This window comes from Mesocricetus auratus, unplaced genomic scaffold (assembly GCF_017639785.1).
Source record: "Mesocricetus auratus isolate SY011 unplaced genomic scaffold, BCM_Maur_2.0 Super-Scaffold_100033, whole genome shotgun sequence".
Taxonomy (NCBI): Eukaryota; Metazoa; Chordata; class Mammalia; order Rodentia; family Cricetidae; genus Mesocricetus; species Mesocricetus auratus.
In genome coordinates this window covers 14969451-14986143 of record NW_024429213.1, presented here as the reverse complement: position 1 = coordinate 14986143, position 16693 = coordinate 14969451, and the positions used below count along the sequence as shown (strand labels likewise).

General features: G+C 39.2%; 1 pseudogene; it reads left to right on the top strand.

Annotated features, from left to right (window-relative positions):
* Positions 1–9752: 9752 nt before the first annotated feature.
* LOC101844866 lies at positions 9753–10500 on the top strand (annotated as a pseudogene).
* The last annotated feature ends 6193 nt before the right edge of the window (positions 10501–16693 follow it).

Genomic DNA, 16693 nt, shown 5'->3' with positions numbered 1-16693 from the left:
ACTCTTAAGTTATGTTCCCCAAAGGTGAGGTCAACTTGTCACTGGGTTAGGATTTTACCTGAGACTCTGCAGAAACATCTGCTTCCAGCCCTCTCATGTGATGGGCAGAAATGAGTTCTTTCTTCATACAGGCATTATGAAGTCCTTCATCAAAATTTAGTATTTCCCTTATCTGAGACCAGTCCTACCACTGCACCCCATTTTTCCACTTTAGTGATAAGTACAAAAAATAAGTATATGGGGATAAAAATGAATTATTATACAATCAAAACATATGCTACCACAACATGAAACTGAAATCAAATGCTGTCATAATTTCCATGGTAGAATTTTAAAAGAATTTTATTTTTATTTACATGTTATTATATGTGGGGATGTGCACATGTCAGTACAGTTGCCTGTGAAGTCCAGAAGTGTCAGATGCCCTGAAGCTGTAGTTAAAGTTTACTGTAAACCACCTGACCTGGGTCCTGGGACCTGAACTCAGGTCCTCTGAAAGAGAAATAAATGCTTGTAACTACTGAACTGTCATGGTAGCCCTCTCTAATATATTTTTAAGGTTAAGCATACTGCAATAAATGTTTTCACTTTTGTTTTGTTTACATCTGTGCCTGTCTTGATTGATTGTGCCATTCTATAAATATGTTTCAACAGATATGGAATTAGTAGTTAAGAGTTAATTTATTTTAACAGTTAAAAATGTCTGGTACATACTTTTAGTGTACATATTTTCCAATGAAAACACATTGCTATTCAATTTGGTACAGTATTCTATACATATGCATGATGAATATTGACATATAACTAATTTATTATTATTCTCTAGAAGCTTTATAATTTTTTCATTTCAGAAGTGTATGATGATCTTTAGCATGCATTTCATTTGATTTATCTATCAGAGTATCATTCCACTTCTTGAATCTATGTGTATACCTTGCATAAATTTGGGATATCTTGATTAATTACTCTTTTGAATGTTCAGTTTCACTTTTTCTTCCCTCTTTCTGAAACTTATAAGACAGACGTTGTCTTTTGTTTTCCCATAGTCTGTGAAATCCTTTCAATCTGTTATCTCTCTATTTTGAAGATTGGGCAAATTCTATTCATTGTATGCAAGCTCTGTCTTCTGTCATGTTCATTCTATCATATTTTTAACATCAATAATTATAACTTTTCAGTTTTATAATTTGATTTTCGGCTGTCAAGCTTGGTGAGTTGAGTTCCGTCTCCAGGAACTACCTGGTGAGAAGTGACTCCTACAAGTTGTACTCTACAAGTATACTGTGGCGTGTATACACACACACACACACACACACACCAAGTAAATTAAAACATTTTATTTATATTAGTTCTTTAAATAAATTCCATTTATTTACTTAGATTTATTTTGATTCTTAAGGATGTTTTGCTTGCATGTATGTTGTGCACCACATATATGCCTAGTGCCCATAGAAGCCAGAAGGCTTCATATCCCTTGGAACTAGAGTTACAGACAGTTGTGAGCCACAATTTAGGGCTTGGAATTGAACCCAGGTGCTATGGAAGAGCACCCAGTGCTCTTAACCCCTGGGCTATCTCTCTAAACTTTTTAATTTTTTTTAAGACCCCAACCCAGCGAGCCCAGCTTCAGGCCCCTCCAAGATCCCAACCCAGCAAGCCCAGCTTCAGGTGAGATTGGATCCCCGGCTGGGACCACCTGCCCATCACCCATCCCCCTCCATCTTCGGGGCCGCTCCCGGCTTCCAGAAGAGCCGCCCACACAGGAAAGAGATCAGCCCCTCCAAGACCCCAACCCAGCGAGCCCAACTTCAGGTGAGATTGGGTCCCCGGCTGGGACCACCCGCCCATCACCCATCCCCCCCATCTTCGGGGCCGCTCCCGGCTTCTAGAAGAGCCGCCCACACAGGAAAGAGATCAGCCCCTCCAAGACCCCAACCCAGCGAGCCCAGCTTCAGGTGAGATTGGGTCCCTGGCTGGGACCACCCGCCCATCACCCATCCCCCTCCATCTTCGGGGCCGTTCCCGGCTTCCAGAAGAGCCGCCCACACAGAAAAGAGATCAGTCTAAACTTTTTAATTTTTTAAATGTGTTTTCTTTTTAAATCATTTTATTATTACTATTACTATTATTATATAGGTATGTTATGGTGCACAGGTTTGTTCATTCTCTGAGAACTTTCTGAGCTTTATTCTTATGATTTGGATACTTTATCAAACTGAGGGTGGGAATAGGGATAAATAATATTAAGAATGTTTTTAAAAGCCACATCGAAACCTAGCATTGTATAAATGTCCATATGTGTGTGTGTGTGTGTGTGTGTGTGTGTGCGTGTGCATATATATGGAATTGTTCTACATGGAGGAGCAGACTCCCTTTGAGTTGTTGGTCAGGCACGTTTAATAGACTCCCAAAACAATACATGGTATTGTCATTGCACTTTGTTGACCACCAGCACTTGAGGGTAAGATGCCACACACTTTGGTCACAGACTTGGAAAAATCAACCTGGAACTGAACTGGAAGCCTCTCCCTGATGGCCAGCTTTCACACTACTGCAAGTTGCTATGCAGGCTTCCAGGAGAGAAAAAGTACAGTCTTATCCTGCTACGAACCATGTGAATTACATTAGCAACTCAGTAAGATATACCCAGTGGTTCATTAGTAGCACAAATGTCTTGGGGGTAGTCAAGAGCTGTCTGGTGGGATTTAAGGTCCACTCAATAGGTGGGAACTTTTACCTTGTGTGAGTAAACCTGTCCTAAAACTCATCATTAGAAAGATCATAGACCTTAGGGGAGAACATACTACTGTTATTTTGCTAAACTATATACTTTTTAACTGTTTCTAAAATACTTATCCTTATAGCCATAGCTCAGTCTAGCTCACACTCCTCATCAGAGAAGCTTGTTGTGGTGGTTAACACAAAGAACCACAGATCACCAACATGCAGAGAATAAGTGACTGTGGAATGCTCATCCCCAAATGGGTCATTTGTATCACACTCTCTTCCCCAAGGATCAGGGAACAATGTGGAAAAGTTGAAGGGAAGATTATCAAGGATAGGTGCTAGGGCAGAAAGATGAAAAACTGTCTTCTGGACATTCCAGCAGTTGCACTCATGAACTCTCAATGTCTATGGTTACCTACACAAGGTCTGCAGAAGATTACTCTGGTCAATATTCCACCATGAATAAGGTGAGGATGGTTCACAATGTCACACACATAGTTAAGAAGCTACAAGCAATCATTGGCTGCCTGGAAAGAGAAAGTCAGTTTTACTCAGAAGTGGTGCCCCTGATAGGTTGATTCTACTATAGTGGAGGACCTTGAAAGCAGGCAACTAACTGAACTCAGTAGAGTCTGTGCATGTGTGTACATATGTGCATGCATGTGTGTGTATGTGTGTGTGTGCCTGTGTCTGTGTATGCCTGCATAGATTTGGGAGGGAAGTTGGAAGGGCAATGGAATAAGGGGATAAAAGAGGGATAAAGAGGTGTATTTTACCAAAATAAACGGGATTCATATATGAAAAAATTTAAAATTAAACACACTGAACATTACTAAGACACATGTTTTGTGTCTCTTGCCAAATAGTTCTGTCTATCCTTGGGACTCTGCAAGAAGCAAAGACAGTAATAACGAAATGTGACTCTTTTACCTTGACCCAGAAATAACTGTCAAAATAAGAGTCTTTATAACTTTTTAAATTTGTGGTAGTGTGTTATTAACAACAGAAAAGATGCTAAGACAGGCGAAAATTCAGACTATACATGGTAAATTTTATCTTCACCCCTATCGTCAGTTCCTGTTTCCACACTCTCAAGTCATTTTCCAAACCGATTAAGAGTTACACTGATGTCCCCCAAGAGCCTTGTGTACATATTCAACCTTTCCACAACTTCTTAATAATGATAATTCCTCTTGGTTGATAATGTATCCCCCCATAAACAATATTTTGGATGGGGAGCCATCTCCCTCTACAAGGGAGTACAAAAGTTAATTCAGCAAGGAGTGTGTATGAACAATGATCATCATCCCTGAAGAGCCTTCTTAAATTGTTTGACTTGCTAAGGGAGGACTCTACTTGATGGCAAGCAGGCATTTTCAGTTACTGCTAGTTGGGTACCATGATCTTTGAGCTGAGGTTTTCATACCACATTTGTTCAGTTGTGTGCAATGAAGCATCCTACACAGTCAGCAGAGTAAGATGGAATTTAAGAACTTTCTAGAAGTAATGGGAATGGGAATAGCATCTGCTTTAAAGTGCCTTTGTATCCATTTTCTTGGCTCAGACCTATCTGTGTCTTAAAATGAATCACATGTCTGAATTCTAGCATAAATTCTATGCTCAGGGGAATGATCCTGGTCTTAAAACTGATTAGTTGTGTATATCAAATAACCACCCCCACACACACACTGTATAGGTTGTTCAGGGGGAAATCCTAATATCCTGTGTTATATTAACCTATTTGAATGGCAATTTGTGAAAGAGAAATGGCAGTTGTTAAAGAGAGAAAAACCATGGTTACATAGCATGCTAAGGCCCACACTTATGAAAGCAAGTAGCTTAGTAGGACCATTCAAAAAACCCTTGCTGCTGTCACTACCTTATGCCTTATGCTTCTGTCACTATGATCTGCATTCTGATGTGATAAAGAAAAACATCAAGACAACACCATGGTACAAGAAAACATAAAATCAAATCTAATGTATATATAGGACACTTAAACCTTACACCTACAGGACAACCACTGCCATGGGTGGGTGGCTGTTGATATTTAGCATGAGATTTTCTAAAGGAAGCAATTTTGAAATATGAAAAGAGTAGGAAGGACTCCCCTTTTAAAAAGAATTATAGAAAAGATAAGGAGGAGGAGAAAAGGTGTAGGAAAAGGAGGGAGATAGAAGGAAAAGAAAATGTGCTGTGGAGAGACTTAAAAATCAGAAACAAGTTCAGACTTTGACAAGACTGGAAAATCAACATGCCTTAAGTATAACAAAAAGATAAAAGGGTTCTGTTGACTTTTGTGTCTCTACAACATAGATTCTGCATACATATAACATCTAACACCTGCTGATTTGCACAAACCGGCAAGTCATCATGCACCAATTAACATGGAGACTCAAGTTACATGAGAACACTTCTAAATTTAAACCAAGTATGCACTATATCTTTTGGAAAGTTGCTGAACAAAAATTAAAAAAAAGAAGATTGCATTGTTATCACAGTTTTACTTAATTATCTGTATAATTTAATTTCCATGTCACTCCTTTATTTCTATGCCACCCATTGCCTGAAATACTTTATAATGTGCATGGATACTGTGACCCAGTGAGTAGCAAGTTGACATGAAATCAAGTCTTTAACATTAATAATTTGGTATAAAAATATGGGAGCTCTCAAATCTTCTTGCTAAAATAGTTAATGTATATTTTAAAATGGCTCCACGGATGGAGACCTATTTAGATAAATAGGAAAACCTATTTAGATAAAAGAAGGTGGCTATCATCCTGCTTGTTCATATAGCAGTACAATCTGACCTCTTAGTAAATTTACAATAAAATGGTGGGCCCTTCACAGTGGATTGGCACAAGCCCATAAGGCCCCCATAATTAAAACCATTGAAATAATTGACTATCTAATTAGCAAATGGTTCATATTTTGTTGATAAACATATGACTAACAGTCTGTTCAATGCTTACTTTAACAGTATCTCAACTCATTTGCCTTCAGCCTCAAAGATAAACAATACACATTTTTCTGACTATTCATGGAAAATCTCAACAACCATGCTTTCTCTGGGAATTTGTGCATGCATGCTGATAAAACTTAAAATGTGTCTATGTGTATGTACACACACACACACACACACATATATATATACATATATACATATCTGCATCTACACTACATACATGTACCTTTATATACACATACCCATATATGTGTGTACATGTATATACATTCCTCTGAAATGTATATGGATCATTATCCAGGACAGAGTAGGTCAAAACTTTTTTCTGGTTATTAAAATATTTTTTTAATTTTTGAGATCATAATATATTTGCCTTTCCTCCCTCCATCAAATTGCTCCGCTCAGAGCTCAGGGAACCCTATGGAAGAGGAGACAGAAAGAGTATAAGAGCCAGAGAGGATGGAGGATATCAAGAGAACAAGGCCCTCGAGGACACCAGGAGAACAAGGCCCTCTAAATCAACTGAGCAAGGCTCATATGAACTCACAGAGACTGAGGCAGCACTGCTGCACAGGGCCTGTATGGGTCTGCACCAGTTCCTCTGTGTATACACTATAGCTTTCAGGTTAGTGTTTTCATAGGATCCTGACTGTGAGAACAAGCGGGTCTGTGATTCTTGTGCCTACTCTTGAGGCTAGTTTTCTTCTATTGGGTTGTCATATCCATGTGATACTTTTGTTTTATTTTCTTTTGTCATGTTTGGTTGTTATCTCTTAGAAGCTTGTTCTTTTCTAATGAGACGTAGAAAGAGGGTGGATCCAGAGAGGAGAGGAGATCAGAAGGATCTGGGAGGAGTAGAGGAAGGGAAAACTGTAATCAAGATTTATTGTATGAGGAAAAAAATCTATTTTCAATGAATAAAAAAAATTAAAAATGAGATTATGATATAGTTATTTTATTTCCCCTTTCCTCCCTCCAAACTTTCCCATTCATTCTCCTACTTTTCTCTCTTTCAAATTCATGGCCTCTATTTATCTAGTTGTTGTTACAAACAGCATTGTAGATATAAAGGAGATGTCATAACTCTTATCAAAGATGTAAGATTGAAGTAATGTCTGTTACTTTTCTTACCACAGTGATAGAACGTTAGAGATCAACATTGAGAACATTTGGAAATTCACAAATACATAGAAAGAGAAATTAAAAAGAAAACCTGGAAGGATCTTTGTGCAAAAGTGAAAAATACAGCATACAAAACAGGATACAACAGAATATGGTTTAAAAGGGAAGCTCAGAGAAATAAATGCCTACATAAGGGAAGATGGCCTAGCTTTACCTGTCAAGCAACTAGAAAACTGAGAGCAAAGCAGAGCTTAAAGTCAAAAGAACAATGGAGATGAAGAGGAAAATAGAAAATCAATGGAATTTTATCAATATTTGGCTATCCTACAGAAGGCAAGATAGCGAGGTGTGGGTCACCTCTGGCCAAATGTGAGAGCATACAAACATAATTTCATCACTCAGGAAATTGAAGCAGAAAGATTGTGACTTTGAAGCTAGCAGAAGGTACATAACAAAAACTTTGTTTCCAATTCTACCTAAAGGAGAGAAAAGACTCAAGAAAAGTAAACTATAAATTGGAAAAAAACATTAAAACTGACAAGAAATACATGCAAAAGATAGCAACAAACAAATATGAAAGCATACAAGAGAATGGATAGATTCCTAGCATCATGTAATCTATCATGAAAAAAATTTCAGAGTAATAACAAATATTCATACAAAATCCTTAGCAATATATGGCCAAGTGCATTATATACCACATGTAAGAAGGTGCTTTGGTATGAACAAACATGTGGAGGCCAGAGACTGGTATCAAGTGTCTTCTTCAGTCACTCTCCACCTACCTTCTTTTTTGAGATAAGGTTTCTTCTTAAAGATGGAGCCCATCTATGTGACTAGCCTAGCTGGCCAGCATGCTCTAGAGATTTTTCTGTCTGTGATTATACAGTGCTAGAATTACAGGCACACCCTCCTGTGCTTGGTTTATACAGTGCTAGAATTACAGGCACACCCTCCTGTGCTTGGTTTTTTATATGGGTGCTAAGGATCCTAACTCAGGTCCCAACTGAGCCATCTCCTAATTCCCCCTTAATGCTTTGATACAAAAATCTAGTGACTTTTCTGCTAAGATCAGGAGCTAGTTAAGGTTGTCTACTCTTTCCACTATGTAACATTTTACTTAAATGGAAATCAGGGCAATGAAGCTAAAGAAATTTATTAATTGCATAAAAGTTAGAAGGTAATGTCTACTTGGAGAAGATATGTCTATGTGTCTGAATGACCATATGTAATTAATAATAATTCAAATAATAAAACAATACTTAAGAGAACAGGCAATAAAATCAACATAAAAATCAGAATTACGAAACAAAATGTAACAAAACCCAATTCCCAAGATCACCAAAGGACATACAGACATGCTTTACAAAGCTGTGCCTGTAACTAACATACTGTGGGCTTAGAGATACGGAAAAGTGTTAGAGAGCACTTGTCTGGTATGCACAAGACCCTGAGCTCTCGTTCTAGCACTACTCAAATCATGATAAAAGTGAATAAATAAGGTGGACAGTATAGCTCACCCCATAATCGTAGCACTTGGGAGGCTAAAATAAAAGGTTGCCATTAGTTTGAGTCCAATTTGAACTACATAGTGAGTTCCAGACCAGCTTGGCTACACAGTGAGATTCTATCTAAAAGTAAAATAAAATAAAAAATAAAGCTAATCAACATAAAAATTAGGTGTGAGGAAATATTTAAAACCTTCTTAAAAGGCACCAACACATATTTAGCACACTTTTATTTTGTGTGTGTGTGTGTGTGTGTGTGTGTGTCTGAGTCTGTGTGTGTGTGCAACTTTTGAGCCAGTGCTCTCTTTCCACCATATGGGGCCCAGGAGTCAAACTCGGGCTCAAGCACCTTTACCCACTAAGTCATTTTTTCCTGCTCAAAAAATGGATATTAAGCAAATGGAAAGACAGTCCTAATTTTAGATAAGAATGTTCAATATCTTTAAAATGTCAAACCTCCTCAAATAGAACTTAAACTTAACACAATTCCAATAAAAAGTGACACACTTCTTTTATAATTTCAATTGAAATTTAAATTGGTGGAAATAGACAAATACTAATTTTATATGGAAAAATAAACACTTAAGAATCTCAATGGGAACATGAAAATGAGAAAAGCAACAAGGACTTATTAATCCTAGCAGATATAAAAATATTATAAATATGGCTTAAAACTACCAATAAGAGAATAGAATAAACAGAAATAACTCTGAATACATGGTAAAAATATTAACTTACTACACTGGAACAAAAATAAATTTTTATGTCTGGGTTGGCGGCATATGCTATAATGTCATTGCTTAGTGGGCTAAGGCAGGAGGATTACAAATTCAAGACTGAACTACATAGTAAATGAAAACAAAAATAAAATAAAAGCAAGTAAGCTTTTATGAAAATGATGATTGGATAAGTACATAGATATTTGTGGAAAAATAGAGACACTTTATACCTTGTAATAATTTTAAATAGATCAGGAATATAAATGTAAATAGCTGTATACAAGTGACAAAAGATAGTGCATTTTCCTTTAACCTGATACAGAAAAGATTTTCAAACTATGAGTCAAGAACCAGATTCCCAGCACCCAATTGTAAAATTGACTGCAACTCTAGTTCCCCAGGAGCCAATACCCTCTTCTGGCCGCCCACAGCACACATGTAGTACATAGATATACATGTAGGCACAGCACTTGGATAAATAGAATACATAAATAAATAAATGTATTTAAAAATTGGAGGGGAAACTGGAAGAAAACATCTTCCGCATAAACAATAAACAAGAAGATGCTATTTTACATATATACATAGTTCAAGGTCAGAAAAGAGATTTTCAGAAATCATGCTGTTTCTGGTTTGCTTTTTAAAAACCAACCATAAAATATAGGGCTCTGTCATTGTCAAATAAAAACAGAATTTGGGCCTAGAGAGATGGCCCAGCAATTAAGGGTGCTCGGATGTCATGCAGATCTGCTGGACCTGGGTCCGGGGAGTCCAGGGAATGGGCTGAGCCTGGCAGCATCCAGCTGGGGTGCCCTAGAGGAGCCGAGAATAGAAATGCTTCATGGAACCACTCCTCTGGCCTTCAAATTTCACCATGGAGTCATTGTTGCAGCTGATTCCGGGGCCACAGCAGGAGCTTATATTGCCTCCCAGACAGTGAAGAAAGTAATAGAAACCAACCCTTAGCTTCTGGGCACCATGGTTGGGGGTGCAGCCAATTGAAGCTTCTGGGAGCGGTTGTTGGCTCCACAATGTCGAATCTATGAACTTCGAAATAAGGAAAGCATTTCTGTCTCAGCGGTCTCCAAACTCCTTGCTAACATGGTCTATCAGTACAAAGGCATGAGGCTGTCCATGGGTACGATGATCTGTGACTGGGATAAGAGAGGCCTGGCCTCTACTGTATAGACAGTGAGAGGAGTCACATCTCGGAACAGCCTTCTCCGTGGATTCTGGTTCTGTGTATGCTTATGGAGTCATGGATCGAGTCTAGTCCTACGACCTAGACGTCCAGCAGGCTTATGATCTGGCCCACCAAGCCATCTACCAAGTCACCTGCCTTGGTGTCTACTCTGGAGGTTCAATCAACCTCTACCACGTGCGGGAGGATGGCTGGATCCGTGTCTCCAGTGATAATGTAGCTGATTTACTCAAGTATAGTGCACCTGACCTCTGAAGGAAAGTCGATCTGGTTTCTTGCACCTATTGGGGTAGTTCTCACTGGTTAGAATAAATAACAGCTCCCCATTAAAAAAGAGAGAGAACGTTTAAAAACAGAACTAGCACACATTCTGTTTAACTCCTTCATAGTAGAGAACTCTATAGTGTAGATAACTTTAATGAGTTATTTTTCTTTTATTCATGATTTGTCATATGTTAACACTTAGTATGAATTCATTACCATTGAATACTTTAGGAGAAAAGAATAAAACATAGCCCCTGACATCATGCACATATTTTTAATGTATCTGTCTATTTATTTTCTGTCTATCTGTCTATGTATCTATCTACCTACTTATCACCATCAATTCTTCCTCCGACTTTTTCTTCTCCCCACTCCGTTTCCCTTCATGCTTTCGTTTGTGTTTCTAGTACTCTGTCACACTCACTCTCTAGTCAACTGACCCCTGAACTACTGTGTTACTAAAACAGCCCCTGTCAGCAGATATTTATCAGTCCTCATCTCAGCTCCATTAAATCTCAGCAACAACTGACACTTTGTGACAGTCTCTACCCAGTTAATTTATTATTTCTTTTTAGGCCACTATTTGTCAGTATCCCTTGACAAACATTGAGTCATCAATCCCTTCTTACCAATTATAAACTCATATCAAATTGGCTTCTAGACTTTTCCCCCTGGGAATTTTTGATGCACCACAAATTAAGTGAGAATGTAAGTGAGGACATATTTCACATATTAAGCTTCTCCTCTCACTCCCCTCTCTGTATTAGCTAGTTCCCAGTGATGACCTCCCATGAGTAGTGCCTGTTCATTTTCACACCTTATACAGTCTCTTCCCATAGTGAATATTGGGCTGGCTCTGTGATCGTACTATATAGTGGAGATAATGTTGAATACATTCTAAGTGCACCCCTTAAGAAAGCTTAGGAGCATCTCATTTCACACTACAGGAGTGCTAGTTGCCTTTTAAGAAGTTCAAGAACCCCATTGTATAGTCCATGTGGAAAATTCACTTGGTAAGGGACAGTCTTTGAGACTATATGGTAAAAGAAGCCAAGGAAGTTTCAATTGTGTTTGGCTTTCCAGGTTTCCCCTTATAAGGACCCTGAAATTTGATATAAGAGTCTCAGACTTCACTGACTAGTATTGTGAAAATGTGTTGCTGTTTTATTCTGATTGGTTTATTAAAGAGCTGAATGGCCAATAGCTAGGCAGTAGAGAATAGGTGGAACTCCTGGGCAGAAATAGGAATTCTAGGAAGAAGAGAGACAGATTTCTTCAGTGAGACACAGAGGGAGGCAGAAATATATTATGGAGGAAAGGTAACGAGCCACATAGCAGAATGTATATTAATATGAATGGGTTAATTTAATTTAGACAAGCTAGTTGTAAACAAGCTTAAGCTAATGCCAAGCTTTCATAATTAATAAAAAGCCTCTGTGTCATTATTTGGAAACTGGCAATCCAAAAAAATTCTGACAAGTATGCCTGGCAACAGACTAGCTAAATCTTTGGATTATAACATCAAGTGAAATGGAAGAACAGACAATAAAATGGTGGGTGCCTGGTTGTAGTGACGCACACCTTTTAAACATCATTTCTTTATTGATTCTTTGGGAATTTCACATCATGAAACCTAATTCCACTAACCTCCCAGCCCTCCCCATCCTCCCTCACCCCTGTAGTGTGCCCCAAAAGAAAGTTTTTAAAAATCAAACCAAAACAAAACCAAGGAAGTAAACAAATACAAAAAAACAAGAAAAAGCTCTGCTCCTCCATCTTTCCTGCATCTCCAACACCTCTTCATTGCATTGGGAACAGTGTGTGTCACATAGTATACCCTTTTGTCCAATCAGCTTTACTAGAAAAATGTTCATTGTAATGAGCCCTTGGTCTGGTTCAAGGCCTCTGATTTCTAGTACACCATCATCACTGGATCCTCACCAGAACTCCTCTGGGATATCACAAGGCCATCCTGGGTTATGAAGATCCACAGGACCAGTCATTTCACAAGCTTCAGCAGGTCCTAGATGGGGTAGATGTTAGGGTGGGCCAGCCCAAAGCCCATCTGTTGGTCTAATTGAACTGGCCAGTCTAGGCCACTGGGGCCTCCCTCCTCAGGCAAGAAGATAAAGCCACCTCCCTTATGCTCATGCCATCAGGATCAGTTTTTCTTTACCCATGGTGAGGGGTGGAGCCACTTCTCCCAAGTTCAGGGGCCAGCTCTCCCACGAGGATTGGGGCCAGCACTCCTGCTAAAGTGTCCAGCAAGAGGCAGGGCCATTTTTCCAGGACCAGCTCAACATGGCCCTCTGATCTGATCGTATATGGTTCCTATGGGCACACACCATCCTCCACAGACATCAACACAGACCCCAGCTGCAGCAGGACCATGGATCCAGACATGGCTCTGCAGCAGCCCAGACCTGGATGACACCATGGGCCACACATATCTGTATCATCCTGGCTACAGCATGGACCCTAGACTCCAATAAGGCCACAGATTGTGGCCCAGATCCTGGACCTCCATGTAGTCCCTGGTGGTGACATGGGCCATAGACTTCAAAACAGACCCTGGCTTCAGTAGAGCCACAGACCCAGAAGTCCTCGGCTGCTGCCAGAGTCTGGATGTCACCATGTCACTGGATAGTAGTAGTATGTGCTTGAAAACAATTACCAGTCCCTCCCCCACTATCATCCATACAAATATAACTTTTTTCTAAAACTTTCCTGTTTGTTAAAGAAAAATGTCTGTTCTATGTTACTGCTATTGTCTAATTGTGCATATCTGTTTTAGTTCGAGTTTCTATTGCTGCTATGAAACACCATGACCAAAAAGCAAGTTGGGGAGGTAAGGGTTTTTTAGGCTTGCATTGCAGCATTGCTGTCTATCACTGAAGGAAATCAGGACAGGAACTCAAACAGGGCAGGAACCTAGAGGCAGGAGCTGATGCAAAGGCCATAGATGGGAGCTGCTTACAGGCCTGCTTCCCCTGGCTTGCTCAGCCTGCTTTTTTATAGAACCCAGGACCAGCAGCCCAGGGATGGCACCAACCACATTGGGCTGGGCCGTTCCCCATTGATCACTAAATGATAAAATGCCTTACAGTTGGATCTCATGGAGGCATTTCCTCAGCTGAGGTTCTTTCCTCTCTGGTGACTCTATAGCTTGTGTCAAGTTAACACACAAAAACAGTCAGTACAATATCCTAGTGAGTGAGAATATACCTTACAAAAGCAGCACAAGGGAGTTGTTTCTTCAACCACATCAAGATGCAACAAGAGGTTCTGTTTATGAGAAATGAACCCGTACCAGACATGGAATCTTTTAAATTGTAACTTAATTACATTTCACCCTCCCCTTTCCTCCATCTTTGATACTTTTGTCTTCAACTTCCTGACCTCTAAAACTTTAAGCAATGAATGTATATTGTTTATAATTTATTATAGCATCATGATTAGACTAAAACACTTGCCTTTACCAGGGCCTTCTCATCATATGTCACCGCACTATACATATTTTTGTTCCCACCATGGAATTTCACTGTGATGCAGGCAAGCCTAAAGCCATCCTTGCCCACAATTATCTCCTCTCAGAGTCACATGCAAATTTATGGTTCAACTACATTATTACAAACTGCCATCTGTCACGGATGTTTCTGTCATTGACATGGATTACACAGAAATCTAGGACATCAAATCCTTTCACATATGGTAATGTAATTTAATTTGAATTTGGAATATATATTCTCATTAGAGAAATAAGTGTTCCGTCGAGATTTTTCCCATGATTCTCATGTATTCTGGGTGTCTGTATGCATTTCTATTTCCTCCATTCAGGTCACTCTGGATGGACAGGGAAGTTGTTCATGTTGCACTATTCAAAATTATGTAGCTATTTCACTACCTATGGTGTTGAAGGGATATTTTTATTTTCATTATCATTAGTTACATATATGTATACAACATATTGTGATAATATTCACCTTATTATCCTCTCACATCCCACTCCCACTCCTTCTGATCAAAATGTCCCTGACTAGTTTGCCTTATAAGAGCGTTCCTTTTCTCTGTGTGCTGGTGTTTGTGACTGGAACAGCCACACAGTGTGCAGGAGACAGTGTCTCAAAGCATTCCTCCCAATCCTCCCGCTCTTAACAATAATCCCACTTTTTCTGTCATGATGCTCCCTAAACCTTGGGCATGGCAAACTTCATGTCCTGTTTAGGGCTGAGAACTTGAGTCACTTCCTGCCTTTAAACACATCACCCAGGTATGAGTTGCTACACACACCATTCTCCACTATAAAAAGAAACTGTTTAGCCCAGGCTGAAAGCAGCACTACTGTGAATATAAACACGAACATTAAGAAGGCAATTTGATTACACGTCAGGAAAACATTGCTGAATCTAATTCCAACCCTTAGGCCCTGCATTGTATGCCAATTGCTTCTGATTCATTTCCTGTTTCTATTGTATCTCATTTCCACATACATAGTAGCTTAAAATCCATGCATTTGTTATCTTTCACTTCCAGAGTTCACTAGTCACCCTGAACTGCCCTTGCAACTCCAGTTTTAGCATAAGGACTAGCCCGATGTCTCAGGAAACATCTTGTCCAGATCAAGGAGAGATGTTAATATATGCTTTCTACTCCATCTCTTCTGCTTAATGACTGCCACTCTGAAATCAGTTCTCTCCTTTGCTGTGCACACATTCCCTATAAATGCTATAGAGCATAGCATTTTCAAAAGGCAATATGAACACAGCACCAAATACATTTGACTTTGCACATGTCTTACCTTGATTTAAGCAGCTCTGCTAACTACCATGTAGATGCATTGAGTCAGGTGGGATGGGGATATAAAGAAAATTTTCATTAAAGGAAAAGAGAATCCTATGTGAAAGTAGAAAGGGGATCCGAGGTAAAATTAAAGCCACCTAGGCACAGAACACTCAAGTGGGCTGGGAAACACCTTGAAACCTTCAAATGTCTTGAACCAAGTGTTTAGGGAAAGGAGGAGAAACTAAGTTTAGAAATGTCCAGGAATGCTTCCAGGCCCCAACCTCCGGCAATCCCAGCTTCAGGAAAGGCATCAGCCCTTCCAGGCCCCAACCTCCGGCGACCCCAGCTTCAGCTTAAGCTTCAATGTCAGTGTCCCCAACTTCAGCTTCAGGAAGGAAGGAGACCAGTGGAAACGGAAAGACCCCACCTGCACCCACTGGAAGAAGATATGGGAAGAAGACAGAATAAGAGCACACTCAGCAATAGAAAGACCAACATGACTCCACCAAAATCTAGAGAACCAACGCCAGCAAAAAATGAAAGGCACTACATAGATGAAGCAGAGGAGACAGACCTTAAAAATTATTTTATGAAGATGATAGATACCCTAAAAGAGGAAACGAAGAAACCCCTTAAAGAAATAGAAGAAAAAACAAACAAAAAATCCATGAAATTGGGGAAAAATTCAAGAAATAAACAAATCTCTCAAGGAATCCAAAGAATACCAAGGAAAAACAACCAAACAAATGAAGGAAACAACTCAAACAGTTGAAGGATTGAAAGCTTAAATAGAAACAATAAAGAAAACACAGAAGGAGGGGATGCTGGAAATAGAAAAGCTGGGTAAATGATCAGGAACTACAGATGCAAGTGTCACCAATAGAATACAAGAGATAGAAGACAGAATCTCAGGTGTTGAAGACTCATTAGAGGATATACAGTCGTCAACCAAAGAAAATCTCAAAACCAACAAATCCCTAACACAAAATATCCAGGAATATGGGACACCATGAAGAAGCCAAACATGAGAATAATAGGTATAGAAGAAGGTGAAGAAATACAATTCAAAGGTACAGAAAACATATTCAACAAAATCATAGAAGAAAACTTCCCTAACCTAAAGGAGGATATGCCTATGAAAATACAAGAATCTTACATAACACCAAATAGGCTGGACCAGAAAAAGAAGTCACCTCACAATATAATAATCAAAACATCAAACCTACAGAATAAAGAGAAAATATTAAGAGCAGCTAAAGGAAAAGGCAAAGTAACATATAAAGGCAGACCTATCTGAATTACACCTGACTTCTCAATGGAAATTATGAAAGCCAGAAGATTCTGGACAGATGTCTTACAAACACTAAGGGAACAAGGATGCCAGCCCAGACTACTATATCCA